Source organism: Cryptomeria japonica, chromosome 11 (assembly GCF_030272615.1).
Source record: "Cryptomeria japonica chromosome 11, Sugi_1.0, whole genome shotgun sequence".
In the NCBI taxonomy this organism is placed as follows: domain Eukaryota; kingdom Viridiplantae; phylum Streptophyta; class Pinopsida; order Cupressales; family Cupressaceae; genus Cryptomeria; species Cryptomeria japonica.
Window position 1 is genome coordinate 638,329,828 of NC_081415.1, and position 15,773 is coordinate 638,345,600.

Below are 15,773 nucleotides of genomic sequence, written 5' to 3' on the forward strand. Positions count from 1 at the left end.
TGGTCTGATTTTCACATATTTTCCAGAATTTGAATCTGATTTCAACTTTAATTCACAGATTTTGGGACTAAATTTTCATTTTCAGGTTTCTTGAATACCCAATTTCAATTCCAAATTCTCAAATCAGATCAAGTTCTCTGAGTATTTCCAAATTTCTAAGTGCTTACAACCTGTCAAAAACTCTAAGTTCTGAGGAATTGGAAAATCAAAGCACACTCTGCCATCAAACCTTCAAAATTTACACTCAACGATAGAACTTTAACTTAATATCTTTTGGGTTTTGCAGATCATAGATGAGAGCTAAGAAGGGATCATCGCAGAAAACACAAATGGAGTTTCAAGCCAAATTCAGAATTGAAGACAAGTCCACAAGCAAGGTTCGTCCAAGCATAAAGATGGCCAAAATTTGGCTAAGTATGAGAAATACTTCACAAGGAAGTTCTTCTCCAAATTCAAGGCACATGAAAGAATCTCAAGGCATCAAGAAAGAATAGTCCTCAAACTTGGTGAAAATATGAAAAAATTCCGGACTTCTTGGGGGATTTCATTTACAATCCTAGACCTATTGAAGCAATCAAAGCAACTTCTTGAAGGATTTCATCTCCTGAAGAGTTAAAGACAAGCTCCCAACCAAATCAGATGGTGACAAGAAGAGTATTCCAAATAGATATCCATACTTAGACAATTTCTTGACACAATTCGGAGAATTCAGGTGGACATCCAACCCGCTGAGGTGGCGCCTCATCATCTTCCAACCAATCAGATTGTTCCAAGTCAACATGTCCAAGTTCAATGAACCTAGCTTATCCAAGGGAAAGAGTTGGTAAGAGCAGGTGTCACAAGGTTTCCAACAATTTTTGTAACATTGCAAAGCATTCTTGGGGCACTGACGACTTTGAAACAAATGTTTGTGAGTCAAGCATGGCTAGACTCACCTTATTCAAAGAAGCCTGAAGGAGAGTTTGTTGCATGCATAGTCTTCGACAACCTATTTGCACAAAGAGCTACAAAAATTGTGAAGGTAACTTCCAAACTTAAATATTTATTTATTTTTTATTCAAATCTCTCATTATTAATTTGTAACTGTAATGATTAATCTTTTTGTAATTTGTATTTTTCAATTTGTAATTTGTATGTTTATGAGGCCATGGATAGGGCCAAGGAGTCTATCAAAAATTACTACAAGGGGGATAGACTCAAATTGATCCCAATCAGCTCCACCAACCCATTCATGCAACAAGATACTTCCTCAACACTTGTTTTAAGTTTGAGGATTCTTACTCAGATCCCACTGGAGAGATCATGGAAGGCCTCACTACATGCATTCAAAGGATGATACCTAAGGTTGAGGTGAGAGACCTCGTTGTGGCCAAATTCCAAAATTACGACGAAGCAAACGGTAAGCTATTCTCTTCAGAGCTGACAAAGAGAGGAAGAACCACTCAAACCCCAATTATAATATTTGGAGTCTTTCACATGTTTTTTACAAGCTACAAATTTCAAATTTACAAGTTTACAAGTTACAAGTTGAATATTACAACTATTGATAATTTGATAAAATTTGTTTTCACTTTGCTTTCTAACTCTTTATTTTTTTAAAAATTTGTAGATACTTGGTGGTGAAGTTGGGGTGGAAATACCCCAAATCTTCAAAAATTTGCCCTTAGAATCTTATGCCAACCTTGTAGTTAATCCAATTGTGAACATAATTGGAGCTTGTTTGAGGCCATCCACATGAAGAAGAGGAGCAAGTTAGCTCAAAAACGCCTCAATGACCTTGTCTTTATGCAATATAATCTTCAGTTGCGCACAAAGAAGGTAGAGGAAACACTAGCTAGTCCAATTGAGTTGGATGATATAGATCCTTATAGTGATTGGGCATCATAGGAGCAACTTCCATTGTTTACTGAGGATGACATCTATGATTTAGAGAGGCGGGCTATGAAGGAGGGGGGTCAATTTGGATTCACACTGGATGACATTGAGCAGGATGAGGATGATGAGGAGTCATTGCTAGTGCCAAGAGCAGCTAGAGGCGGAGGCATAGCTACAAACAGGATGTAGGTCGAGCCACAACCAGTTGTGTCAAGCAAAGAAGCACAGCCACAGTAGACTCCAAGGACTAGACCATCTAGTTCTACCTCTCCCCTAGTCTTTACTAGAGCTGTGAAGAGGAAGATCTAATTGTATTAATGTATTTACTTTTAGTTTTACAAAAACTATTTACTATTTTGCTTCCAGCCATCAGCATTCCTCATGAGGATGGAATTTTGTACCCAATTTGCATTTAAATCAATTAAATAGTGTACTCATTTATTGACTCATTGGGGATACATCTCCTCATTGAATTTTTCAAAAAAAATGCATTTCTAATTAAATTTAAGCAATTTTTTAAAATCTCAAGTTTTTTGCCGAGTTTTCACCAAGTTTTTTTTTGGGCATTGGCGAGTTTTTGGTTTTGGCAAGTAGTTCAACTAAACTATGGAGAACAACCTAGAAGGCCATACAACCTAGAAAGAGTGTTGCGACCAACTGACCACCACAATGCTATTGGAAGCCAAGAAAAGTCAGATATAGTTCCTAAAGGATTTTGATCACAATAAGAAATGTTGACAAAGCTAATAAGATCAAAATTCTGATTTCTTGGAGGCCCAAACAAGTAAGTCTAATTTTTTTCGTCGGGGCAAAACACTCAAAGAGAAAAAGTGAGAGAACTAAGAAGAAACGTTATGGGAAATCCCAAAAGCGAAGGATGCCTTATACACATCGTTTGGAATGTTCAATTATCAAGTAGGCAACCAAACATTCCAAACCTATTAAGAGTGGTGGCTCAATGCGCATTCATTTGAATTAATTCACAAATGGGAAGAACTTGTTGAGATCTGGAATTTGGGGTGAGATTATTGACCCTAGGCTCCATAGCAGGTATATTTTCAATAACATGAGCTGAACTAACTATATTGAAGGATTGTCTAAAGAATAGTATCGCTGCTCTCCACTAGCCCCAAGTGCATGTAGTATCTCTTGTTCATCAATGTAAACAAACTTTTCAATCTGCTACTTCAAGGCTGAATCTTTGAAACTTGAATTGAAATTGCTTTGTTTTAACTTTTTAACTCTTTCAAAGAATCTAGTGTTGCTGTGAATATAACATACATTTTGCCCTTACCTCCTATTTAGGGTGATGGGCTTTGAGTTGATGGGTTATTCTCAACAACATCATAGTGAACATGACTTCAATGTTGATTTGAGAGCTTAACAAAAAACCAAATTACAACTTTGTTATTAAATATTCACATTTATAAAAAAAAAAGTAGATGGGATTCCTAAATCAAATGATTATTACTTTGAAAGTTGAAGTTGAAGAGGTCAAGAAAAGAGGAGATAATAAATTCTAAATTTTTGTTGAAATCTGAAGAATGTTTTATATTAGAAAATAAAGTAGTGGCTTTACAAAATGATCTTGAACAATTTAAAAGTGGGTTTGAAGAAGATTAAAGTTTGTGAAGAGTTCTAATATGTTGGATGAAATGTTAGCTTGTCAAAAGGCAAACAAAAAACAAATCTAGTTTCGATTTTGACGAAGGTCAAAGCCATAACACAAGTAATTCTTTCAACAAGAATGTTAATGATAACAGTTTTGCTAAAATCCAAAGGCAGAAAAGTTATCCACAATAGTTTCCTTCTACAAGAAGACTGGCCCCTAACAGGGTTTATCCCTTATTTTATGGTTATTGTAACTTATGCAATTATTTTGGTCATAAAGCAGTTGATTGTAGAGTTATGTCAAGAAGGAGAACTAACTTTGCTAGTAGAAATTCTTTTGATTCTTTAACATGAGTTTTGCAGAACAAAGGAAGAATGGAAATAGGTTCTCAAGTGATCTTGACAATCTCAAGAAAGAAACAGAGAGTATGGAAAAAGAAGGTAAGAAATCTGAAAAATCCATTATTGATCAAAATGCCTTGCATTCTAAAAGGCAGAATTTGTGGATAATAGACAACAGTTGCTCCAATCACATGACTGGTGATAAGAGTATGTTCATCAAGCTTACTAATTGGAATGGTGGTTCAGTGAAATTTGAAGATAAGTCGTTAGTCAAGATTTGTGGTAAAGGTACTTTGAGCATAATGCTTCATTAGAAACACATAAAATTTGGTATGTAGAAGAGTTAAAATATAATTTGTTGAGTGTTAGTCAAATGTTCGACAATGGATACACTGTAAATTTTAATGCTCAAGGGTGTGAAATTAGAAAAATCAGTTTAGGAAGATTAATTTCTGAAGGGAAAAGAACAGAAAGCAATGTCTATGATCTCAGAGAAATAAAAGATAAAAATTGTTTAATGAAGCAAGTTGATGAAATTTGGCTTTGGCATAGACGGAAGCTTGGGGTTGTGGCTTCTCCTACCTACTTTTGTCCATGTGCAAGCATCTACTCAAGGGGAGTATTTCCTTGTCTTATTTCTGAAAAAATAATTGGATGTCTTTATTCATTAATATACAATGTATATACAGCAAATTACATGGCGGTATTCTAAAACGAACAAACTGTTTAACTGAAGCTAAAAAGGTAACTACGCCTTCTAATAAAAGAAGCCTAAAAAAAACAATAAATAAACTAAATAATGACCATTAATAAATTAACTAAAGATAACTGACTTAAATATAATTAAATATTCTAATACCCTCCGTTAATGGTCATTCTATCAACTACACCAAGTTGCCCCCTAAATTTGACAAACTTTTCTAGACTGAGAGACTTGGTGAGAATATTTGCAATCCGGTCCTTAGTGGGAATGTACTACAAGATCACTAATCCATCTTCGACATGCTTGTGGATGATATGACAATGGAACTCCACATGCTTGGTCTGCTCATGGATGACTGGATTTTTGGTTAATTTCAGAACCACTTAATTATCATAAAAAAGGAAATAGGTCCTACTTGAGACATTTGCATGTCTACAAGCATCCTTAATAGTTCCTCGATATTTTTCTTTGGTTGAGGAAAGAGCTACTGCCTGCTACTTCTTGCTGGTCCATGTGACTGCACCTATGCCCAAACTGAAAACATACCCAGAAGTAGACTTCCTGTCATCAACACAACCTGCCCAATCTGAGTCTGTTAAATCAACAAGCCTAGGATCTTTGCTCTTGTTGTATAGAATGCCAAAGTCAAGAGTGTTCTTCACATATCTCAGCACACGCTTCACCGGAACCCAATGTTCAACTTTTGGGGCTGACATGAAGCGAGAAATGTAGCTCACAACATAACAAAGGTTAGGTCTAGTGGTGGTGAGATAGATGAGGCTACCCACTAGTTGCTTGAATGAAGTTTCATTTACCAGAAGTGAATCCGATTTGGTTGATAGTTTCAACCCCTTCTCCATAGGTGTAGATGCAAGTTTGCATCTGAAATTTATCCAGTAGACTCTTGGCACACTTTGACTGAGAAATGAATATGTGGCTCTTTGTCTACCAAACCTCTACACCAAGACAATAATGGAGAAGTCCCAAATCTATCATATCAAAAGTCTAACACAAATTCTATTTGACATGGTCGATCAAATGTGTTGCACTACCAGTAATGATCAGATCATCAACATAGATGACAAGAAAAAGAATATCACCACTAGTATGTTTGACATACAATTTCGAATTGGAAGCACTCCTCCGAAAGCCTTGATTAATCAAGTACTTATCATTTTTTATGTCCCATACATGAGGAGCCTATTTGAGGCCATAGAGTGCTTTCACCAATACCTAGTGTTCCTTACTAGCAAACTTGAAATCTGGAGGTTGTGTCATATAGACTTCAACCTGCAAATCACCATTGAGGAAAGCACTCTTGACATCCATTTGATGGACTTTCCATCCAAACTGGGTAAAATAGCAAGGACAAGCTGAATGGTGCTCATCTTGGTGATGGAGGCAAATGTCTCCTCATAGTCGCTGACCTCCTTCTGTGAAAACCCTTTAGCTACTAACTGAGCCTTCAAGGGTGTCATCAACCTTATACTTGACTTTATACACCCATTTGCAGCCAATGGGCTTCTTCCCTGGTGGAAGATCAAACAAAACCCAAGTGTTCTTCAAAAGACTATTATATTCAGTTGCCCTAGCCTGTTCCCACTCGAGTATACCTTTAGCCTTTGAATATGTCTGAGGCTCATAAATATTGTGAATGTTGGCCATAAGAGAAAAATTAACGATGTTTTACTTGCTCTTACCTTTAGGTGATCTACCCTCAATCAGTTCATCATCATGATCTTGCCCCACCACTTAGGCCGAAGAGTAGAAGTACCCACATCTTCTGCAAGAGAAACAACATCACCTAGGATATCTGGAGCAAACTCATCTGGATGCGGATCCCGAGGTTCCTGAGGAAAGTTGGGTGGCGCAATGTCATGCCTAGGAGACTCCACAACTACAAAGTCATCTGAATTCCTCCCATCAGGTGGAGCTAATGGAAGGCGAACACACATACTGTAGCCCCCAAGGCTGATCCTCAGGGATCAAAACTGGAGAAGGAGGCTGAAAAAAGCCCTCGTTCTTCATCAAATAGCACATCTCCACTAAATATGAGAGGATCAGTGTCAACAGACAACAGCAATCAGTTGGTAAGCCTTATGAGTGTCACTATAGCCTGTGAACATCAATTTATGGCACTTTGAATCCAGCTTTGTGTGCTTGGCATTTGGAACCAAAGCATAAGCAATAGAGCCAAAAACCTTCAGATGACTGATTTTGGGTTTTCTTCCAAACCAGGCTTCCTCTGGGGTCATCTTCTTAATGGCCTAAGAGGGAGACCGATTCAAAAGATAAACTACAGTGTAGACTGCTTCCGCAAAAAATTTCTTTGGAACATTTCTATGTTCCAACATGGACCAGGCTATCTCAATGATTGTACGATTCTTGCGCTCAACAACACCATTATGCTAAGGGGTGTAAGGTGTGATAAGTTGATGCTTAATGTCATGTGATGCACAAAAGTTGGAAAAATCGGTAGAACAAAATTCCCCACCATTGTCAAACTGAAGAGTGACTATCTGATAGTCAAACTCTTTTTTTGGATTTAAACTTTTGAAACATGTTGAACACCTCTAATTTGTGCTTAAGAAAATGCACCCACATTTTCCTACTAAAATCATCAACAAGAGAAAATAACTCCATCCAATGACTAATGGAGTGTTCATCTAGCCACAGATATCAGCATGAACCAATTGCAAGACCTTGGATGCTCTCCAAGTGTCACCATCTAAAAAAGGAGTCCGATGTTGTTTTCCAACCCGACAAGCTCCGCATACTCCATGATTTCGAGTCTAAATCTCAGGTAATCCAACAGCTAGACCCTCTCAAACTAAGAGAGAGAGTGAATATTTAGGTGCCCATACCGTTGATGCCAAATATTGTTGATGGAAGTACTCTTGGTTGCTAAGGCATACTCATGAGAATCACCAAAATTAACAAGTCTATAAAGACCATGATCCTCGAGGCCAACAACAATTGTAGTATGAGTCTCCCTATCAACAATGTTGCACTTTTGCAATCTGAAGATGACATCCAGCTGTGGAGAATGATGCATAATTTGACTGACTGATAGGAGATTGAGCTCCATACCTGGGGAAAAAGTATACATCAAGAAATATTGAATCTCTCCCTCCAAATGAAATCTAAATGTCGCCCTTTCCAACAACAGTATACTCTTCGCCTCCTCCAGATAACATTGAATCAGTGAAAGGCGTGTACTCTGCAAACCAATCCCAACGATGTGTGAAATTTTGAGAGGCGCCAGAGTCAATGTACCGGGCAAACAAATCCAAATGATCAGATGGTTGTTGGGCCATGAAAGCATAGAAGGCAGACTCCTAATCAGAATGCGTAGCAGCTTGGGCCTTTTGTTGAGACCCTCCCTGTCGAGATTGCTTGGATGTTGTTTATGGTGTTTTTATGCACTATGCAACACAGAATAACATACTAAGTATTTTATCCTCTCTTGAACAAAGACTCCCCAAATGCTAAGCTACGTGATCAAATGGGATGACTCCAAGGTTCTTGAATGTTAGGTCTTGACGTGCTCTTGGATAGACTTTGTTGTTTGATGTAATATTGCTGGAATCACAAGGTGGACTTACATTGAATGCTTGAATGCTTTGAATATCGTTAGAATGTGAAGTTTCACTTGATTGAAAAAAAAAAGGAAAAAAGGATAGGGTTGAGAAGGCTATTCTAATTCTAAGAATGTAAGAGCAATGGACAATCTTTGATGAATATCAACTAAGCTTCTTTGACATACAGTGAACATCTCCACAAGGCTAGTGCGATCTTCTAAGGATAGCTTTATGATTTTCAAATCACCACCACAAGCATAGACACCATCAAGTTGAAGCATATCAATGAAGAAGCAATAATTGAAATTAAGCTTGGCTAAGATGGATCCAATTAACTATGCAAGGCACTTTACAATCGACAAGGTGTTAGTAGTATGGATGTACAAATTTCACCATTGATCACACACAAAGTTCTTTCATTCATCTAAACAACATGAAAACTAAATAAGTAGAGACCATGCAAATTGTTGAATCAACACATAGAGTTCACGATATCTTCCATGAAATTTACATGCTTTATGCAATAATGTCTTGGCAACAATCTTTGCCTTCTCTTCCTACTCTAACTATTTGCTTGCTATCTAACTATTTCTACTATTTATTCTCTATCTATTCACTATTAACTCCTACAAATGAAGAAGTGGAGCCTTATATAGTGCTCCCATTACAATTGAGTGGCTTAGATTGATTCACAATCAATGGCCAAGATCGAAAGATAGAAACTCTAATTAGGGTTTGTTACACCCATTGCAAAGCATTTAATGCTTGACCAATGATAAAATTACATTTGATGGGACACGTGTCCTCCCTTGAATAATTGACCAATAGATGACGACGGTAGGTGCATCAAACTTTGTGCCCACAAGTGGTAGTTATCTTCTTTGATGAATAAGTTAGGTACATTGAATCTAGATGCCTTGTCTTAGAGTGATGTGATTGGATAAGTGATGACTGGGCACTGCCTCAACTTGTTTGATATTTGTAACTCATCACAAGTTCTAAATGAGTGAGGCATATCTCTTGATACTCAACATTTCCAAGGGCCGATCAATGAATGAGGTGATAGCGGGAGATTCCCAAATTGCACAATTTTCTAACTTTGATTAACTCTTCTGAAACTATCTCCCGTCTTGATCATCTCTACCTTAGAGCTTTAATCTGGCTATACTAGGAATGATTCTTGGATTGTGAAAATTTTCCCTTCTTGAGTGCTTAATGTTCAATAATCCTTAAAAAAATCCCTCTCTCACATCCATCAATGTGGATGCCTTGATGTTATTGATTGATAAATATGCAACCTGAACCTTGATTTGCCTCCCTGGACTTGACTTGAAGCCTTAATCTTGATGAGGATTGGTGTGATAGAAGCCTTCTTTCTTCAAAACCTTGAGCCTCCCCTCCTAGGTATTGTTGAGCTCCTTGTAGATCTTCGTGTTGAGGTCTTTAGAACCTTGAAGTGTGAATGTTGTCCATCTTCACATTATTGTCCTCTTGTATCCACTTCTATGTCTTAAATCACCTTCAAATGATGAAGTTCTTCCTTTATATCTTATGATTGATTGCATCCAGCTACTTCACTCTCTTTATCAGCCACCTACAAAACAAATAGAGATACAATCAAACAGAGAAGACATACTGATTTCACCCATTTTCAAATTTCTAATTAGATATAAATGCTAAAACGGTGTGAGATGATGTTCTGAGCACTGTTCTTACGTCTGACTTTAATCACTTCAGTTCTGATTTTCCATTGCTAGAGGTCTGATCATGGAAATTCGTGCAATCCAGCCGATGTTGCCTTCAAAGATGAATGAAATATTTCCCCAACTCAAGTCCAAGCCTCCCTAATTCGTTGCGTCTCCAAGTTCAAATTGTCTTTCACGTGCGAAAGGGAATTCACTGTGATAGAGATCAGCTCACTGTGAATGGTGATTGGAAGTCTTCACTAACCTTCGTTGTGTCCAAATCAGAATTGCATCCAAAACTGAAATGAACTCGCTATGAGTTGAATGGCAAATGTGGTAATAAGATTTAGAATCACTGAACTTGGAGACAAGTTCACTGTGACAAATGATCAATTTCGATCCTCCAATGATTTGATCCTTTCCTTCTAGCTTGGGAATCAATGTCAACGATGAATGAAGTATGTTACCCCGAGTTTCCGGGATGGGGGGACAGAGAAATGGGTTTCCGGGACATTCTTTTTTTTTTTCCAGAACAGGGGATATATATATATATATAGCTGAAATTTAATCATAGCAACATAATAACATTTATAAATTAGAGTCTTGATTCTAATTCTAGTTTCACAATCTTTTTTCCTTCTTAGACCAAAATCAAAAAACCCTTTCACTTCTGAGTCTCTAACTTCATGTTTTCAGTTTTCACCAGTATTTTTTTTATTTTCCAATTTTTCCAAAGCGCTGCCTGCTGTGAAATCCTCCCATCCGACGCCCAGCAATGTTTTCTTTATTTCCGTTTGAACTTTGGGAAGCAATATGATATCGATATAGATTATATTGATATACTAATTACTCTATGATATCGATATAGTATTATATTGATATCATATTGATACCGATATAATATTATATATATCAGAGTATATCGATATTATCTAAAACATTAAACAAAACAAAACTTTGCAAAAAAATAAAAAATTAATCACTTGTAAATTATTATAATATTTACTATTTATTAATAATTATTAATAAATAATAAATATTATAATAATTTTCAAACGATTAATTTTTAAAAATCAGAAAAACTTTACTCACAGCAATCAGGGATCCAGATTTTCTAAAAAAAAATTAATTGCTTTCAAAACTGAAAAATAATTTTTTTTAATAAAAAAAATTGTTTTTAACTGCCCTTACCGTCGGAAACAACTACCTGTCCCGGGGACAGTCAACGGTCCCCGAAAAAATAGTTGACCGTTTCCAAGTTTTCGGGACGGTTTCTAAAAATTTTCGGGGATCAGGGACAGCTTGGAAACGTTTCCGACCATCCCCAAGTCCCCAAAACAGTTTTCGTTTCCACAGGTGCCTTAAGGCCGAAAACACGTTTCCAGGTAACACTGTGAATGAATTTGCCCTCAAATAATGATCGAACCTGGTTGAAATTGCAGTCCATACAAGCACATCTGTAATATCGATTCTATGTTTGATCAAACATGATTATAGTTGCTTGAAGGGGTGGGGTACCTCATCACAAGGCCAACTTGTGATTCAATCACAAAATGTTTTTGCAATTAAAACAAGAGGCCGACTTGAATTCTAATTCAAAATTAAATAGATGTTTTTGCAATTAAAACAAGAGGCCGACCTGAATACTAAAATGTTGTCTTTTCATTGCCAAGAGGCGGTCTCGAATCCTTAGGTCGCACTTTTTCATGAGGTAGGGACTACCTGATGTCTTAAGTCACACTTTTCATGTGTCCAAGGGCAGGTTGATTGCTTAAGTTGTTGATTGACCTTACCTAAGGACGAATGGAGAAGCCACGGGGGTAGGAAGGAAGGGATACAAGGGGTAGGATAAGTGACATGGTGGATAGGAGTTAGGAAAACAGAGTAAAGAGGTAAAGGGGGTGGTGAAGAAGGTGTCGGGGAATAGGGAGACAAGGAATAAAAGGATGTCATGGCAAGGAGGGGTGTAGGGGTGTAGGCTAGGATAGGATTGGGTTATGAAAGGGTAGCAAAGGTGGGTTAGAATAGGATAATGGTAGGAGGTAGGGTGGTAAAGGAGTGTGGGTAGTGGATGGGTAGGCTAAGGGGAGTAAGGGGGTAAAGGGTATGAGGTGTGGGTTAGATGATGTAGGGAATGGAAGGTATGAGAGGTAGTAAGAAAGGTAGGAAGTTGGGTGATGGAAGGTAGGAAGGTGAGAGATAAATTAAAGAAAGGGTGAAGGGATGGGGTGTTAGGAAGTGGGAGGAAAGAAAGAGCAGTGAAAGGAAAGGGAGTTGGGAAGTGGAAAGATGAAAGATGGAAAGAAAGAAGGTAAAGAAGTATGGAAGAAGGTGAGGGAAGTGAAATGGAAGGGGTGAAATGAGGGGAGATGGAAGCATGTGCTAAGTGAAGAGAAGATGGAAGGAAATGGAAGTGGAAGGCGAGGCTGGATAGAATTGGTAGGAGATAGAAGCAAGAATGATCGGAGTTTGGGCATCCACTAGCAGCAATGAGAGAGGCAAGTCGAAGGCTTAGGAGGGCAAAGGAAGTGTTGTCAATGCCTTAAGTTGCTGATCAAAGGAAATCTTCATGCCTTAGCCAAATTTAACATTTCATTTCGTTAAAGTAAGTAAAAGATGTAAATCATTCATTTCGAAAGCCTTGAAAACTGACAGACCTTGCTTCATCCCAAAGAGAGAAACTTGACTTGATTAGCTCTTGACCAACTACACCTCATATGAATGAAAGGCTAATAGCTAAAGACTCTACAACTAACCTAGAAAGCAGAAAAAAGTGGGGTCCCCATTTCCAATGGGGCGATGTGTGCAAACGTCACAACAGACGCCAATTGTTTCTTGCAATCTTTTTTCATGTGGCCAAACTTGTGACAGTAGTTGCGCTAGACACTTTTCTTCTTAGAAGACTCCTGATATCTACCTTGTGTTTTCTGCTGGGAGGACTAAGGTTTACCTTTATTTTTACCGGAGGCTTTGGTCGTGAAGGCCTGTTCAGTGGAGGACGAAGTAGCACCGGTTCCAAATTGTTGCTTCCATCTATCCTGTTGCAAAATCTTGTTGCAGAGATTAGGAAGCTTCAAATCAACACTAGTAGAAGTGATATTGAGCATCTCAATGAAATACTCATAGGATCGAGGCAAGCTTTTCAACATGATCACTACAATATCCACTTCCTCCATGTTGCAGCCAATAGCCTCCAACTGGTCACGGATGTCCTTGATCTTTGTGAGATGTGCCTAGAGTGTTGTCTTCTCATCCATCATGATAGAAAACAGCATGTTCTTTAGAAAGAAAGCTCAGCTCTTGTCAGACATTTCATGAAGATCCTTCAAGAGATCCTAGATTTCTTTAGCTATTTTTTTGGACGGTACCTAATGGAGCTAATTATCTATGACAGATAATTTGATGAGCATGACAGCCTCGCAATTTTGCTCATCAAATTTGTCCTGGTCTTTACCCGACACTTCAAGACGAGTAGTCTTGCCCAGAACAACCTAATCAAGGCAACGATAGTAAAAAATGGTCATCATGCGCTGCTTCCAAGTGTTGTAGTTGCAGTCATTGAACTTCTGACTGTGCTCCAACAATATGTTGGTCAAAGATGCCATCACAGAAACTGAAGTCAACCTTGGTCAGCCCTATGAAGGCACAAATCGAGACAAATGCTATTGATCAACCGGCACAATTCCCAAGGCAAAAGAAATACATGCTTAAAAACCTAGCATGAATCCCAATGCACGAATTTTGAGGTGCATAAACCCTAGGTTGCTGAAAAATGTGCCCTATGTCATAGAAAAACATGCCCTAGGTCGCAAAAAAATCAAAGACCCAGAGGCAAGAAAATAGGGCACAGGAAACCCTAGCCGTCGTAAAAAAAAGTCATGGTGCAAGTCTAAAAAATCACGTCTTCAAAAAAGTTGCGCATGAAAAAATAAATTACAGCCGCCCAGAAAATCGCAACTATCAAAGAAAATGACCAAAAAATAGGTCGCATTCTAGAAAAAATGTGGGCACGAGAAGAAAGACGCAAAGGAACCCTTTGTGTGAGCAAAAGTCCAGACAAATCCGTCGTGAAAAAGAAACACAAAGCCGCGCAAGCGGAAAAAAATCAAGGTCGCGACGAACCCGTTAACAAAGAGTCGGAAACCCCCACACAAAAAGAAAACGGTGCCCACAAAAACGAATCTTCTGACACGTGCAGATACCAAACTGTTATGCCCTTAGACAAAGTCGCGGAAGTCACCAAACACAACCCTACTACGATACCACGAAAAAATAATTGGATGTCTTTATTCATGAATATACAGTGTATATATAGCAAATTACATGATGGTGTTCTAAAAATAAAAGAACAAATAGTTTAACTGAAGCTAAAAAGGTAACTATGCCTTCTAATAAAAGAAGCCTAAAAAAACAATAGATAAACTAAATAAAGACCATTAATAAATTAACTAAAGATAACTGACTAAAATATAATTAAATATTCTAATAATTGCATGTCCCTGGCCCTTTGTCATTGATGTCAAAGAGCAAGAAATTGGAATTTTTGTTGCAGATTTGATTGTTGTGGCAAATGTACTTTCAGTTTACTTGGCAGTGTTTTTAGATTACAGATTATCATATCTGATGTTTTGATTGTTGATGATACTGTTGATACAGATTTTGATTTGTTGTAGATTCAGTTTTAATGTATTGAATTCAGATTTATATTTTGTTTTCAGATTTTGGTTTGAACAGTTTGAATAGGCTTTGTTGTGGATTGGAGTTTTGACATCAATGCCAAAGGAGGAGATTGTTAGCAGCATTTGAAATTGTCATTGATGTCAAGTTTAAACTTCAATGAATTTGTTATTGAAATTTGCAGAAGTTATGTGAAACCCTAGGTTACTGGAAACACAGTCTGAAAGTTATCTTACTTGTGAGAACTTGTTTTGAGATTGCAGCGTCCGATCTGGAACAGAAATATGACTTGGATGTGAATGTGACCTTGATGCAATTACATGTGTACTGCTGTATATGACTGTAAACTCATCAAATTTCCTTTGTAGTATTTTAATGGCTTACATAGATTGGTTTGGAATCGGCTGTAACCATCTGAGCCGTTATCAGTTTGGAATCAGTTATAACTATTGGGCAGTTAATCAGGTTTTTATCACAGTTGGAGTTTGCTGATTGCAATTATATTGTTGTAAGTTGTAGTTTGTGGTATCATCGATGCCCAAACACATTTTGTGTGTCATGTGATGTTAATAAGTTTGGAGGTTGGTGTTTAACAAAGTGGTTATCAAGTTGGTTGATGAAACTAATCAGATTAATTGTAACTTGATGCAACCTAACTATTAATTGCTCATCTGAATGATGGTATTGAAGAAGAATGGCATTGGTGTTAGTATGTTGTAAAAACTGAAGAATATGACAGCAGAGGCCCATATATAGAATAAGTTCAATGTTGTAAACCAAAAAGAGTGTTCTAACCATTGAAGAGAAACATGAAGAGTGTGTAAGTATGCAACCAGTTTGTGATGAAAGATTAATGCTACGAGTGTGTGAGATGATTGGTTTTAACTTTTATTCAAATTGTGAATTAGATCAGTTATAACAGTGATTTATGATTACCTTTTGATGAGTTTATTGCAAAGTTGTATGAACAGTATCTCTGAATTTTGCAAACAGTACACAGTTTTAAAAAGTTTACTTGCAGATTTCAAATGTTATGACAGTTAAAAACATTCGGTTTGCAGAAGTTTATATGCAGATTTCTAATGTTAAGAAGTGCAATACTGAACAAGATATTTGAAGGTTGCCTATATTCAGTTTGTAAAAGTTTGTTTGCACATTTCTTATATTGTAAAGCGTAACACTTTGTATTTAAAGTCAGTAATTATTTTGTTTGTAACATCGTTAATTGTCGGTGCCTCAAGGATGCTGAGTTAATGCTCAGTTTGTTAAGTTGTAATTTATAGGAGTTGGTACTCTCAA

General features: G+C 37.3%; 1 protein-coding gene across 4 annotated transcripts in view; it reads right to left on the reverse strand.

Annotated features, from left to right (window-relative positions):
- LOC131063178 (uncharacterized) overlaps nucleotides 1-15,773 on the reverse strand; it is a 166,821-nt gene that overhangs the window by 70,882 nt on the left and 80,166 nt on the right. The window lies entirely within an intron of this gene.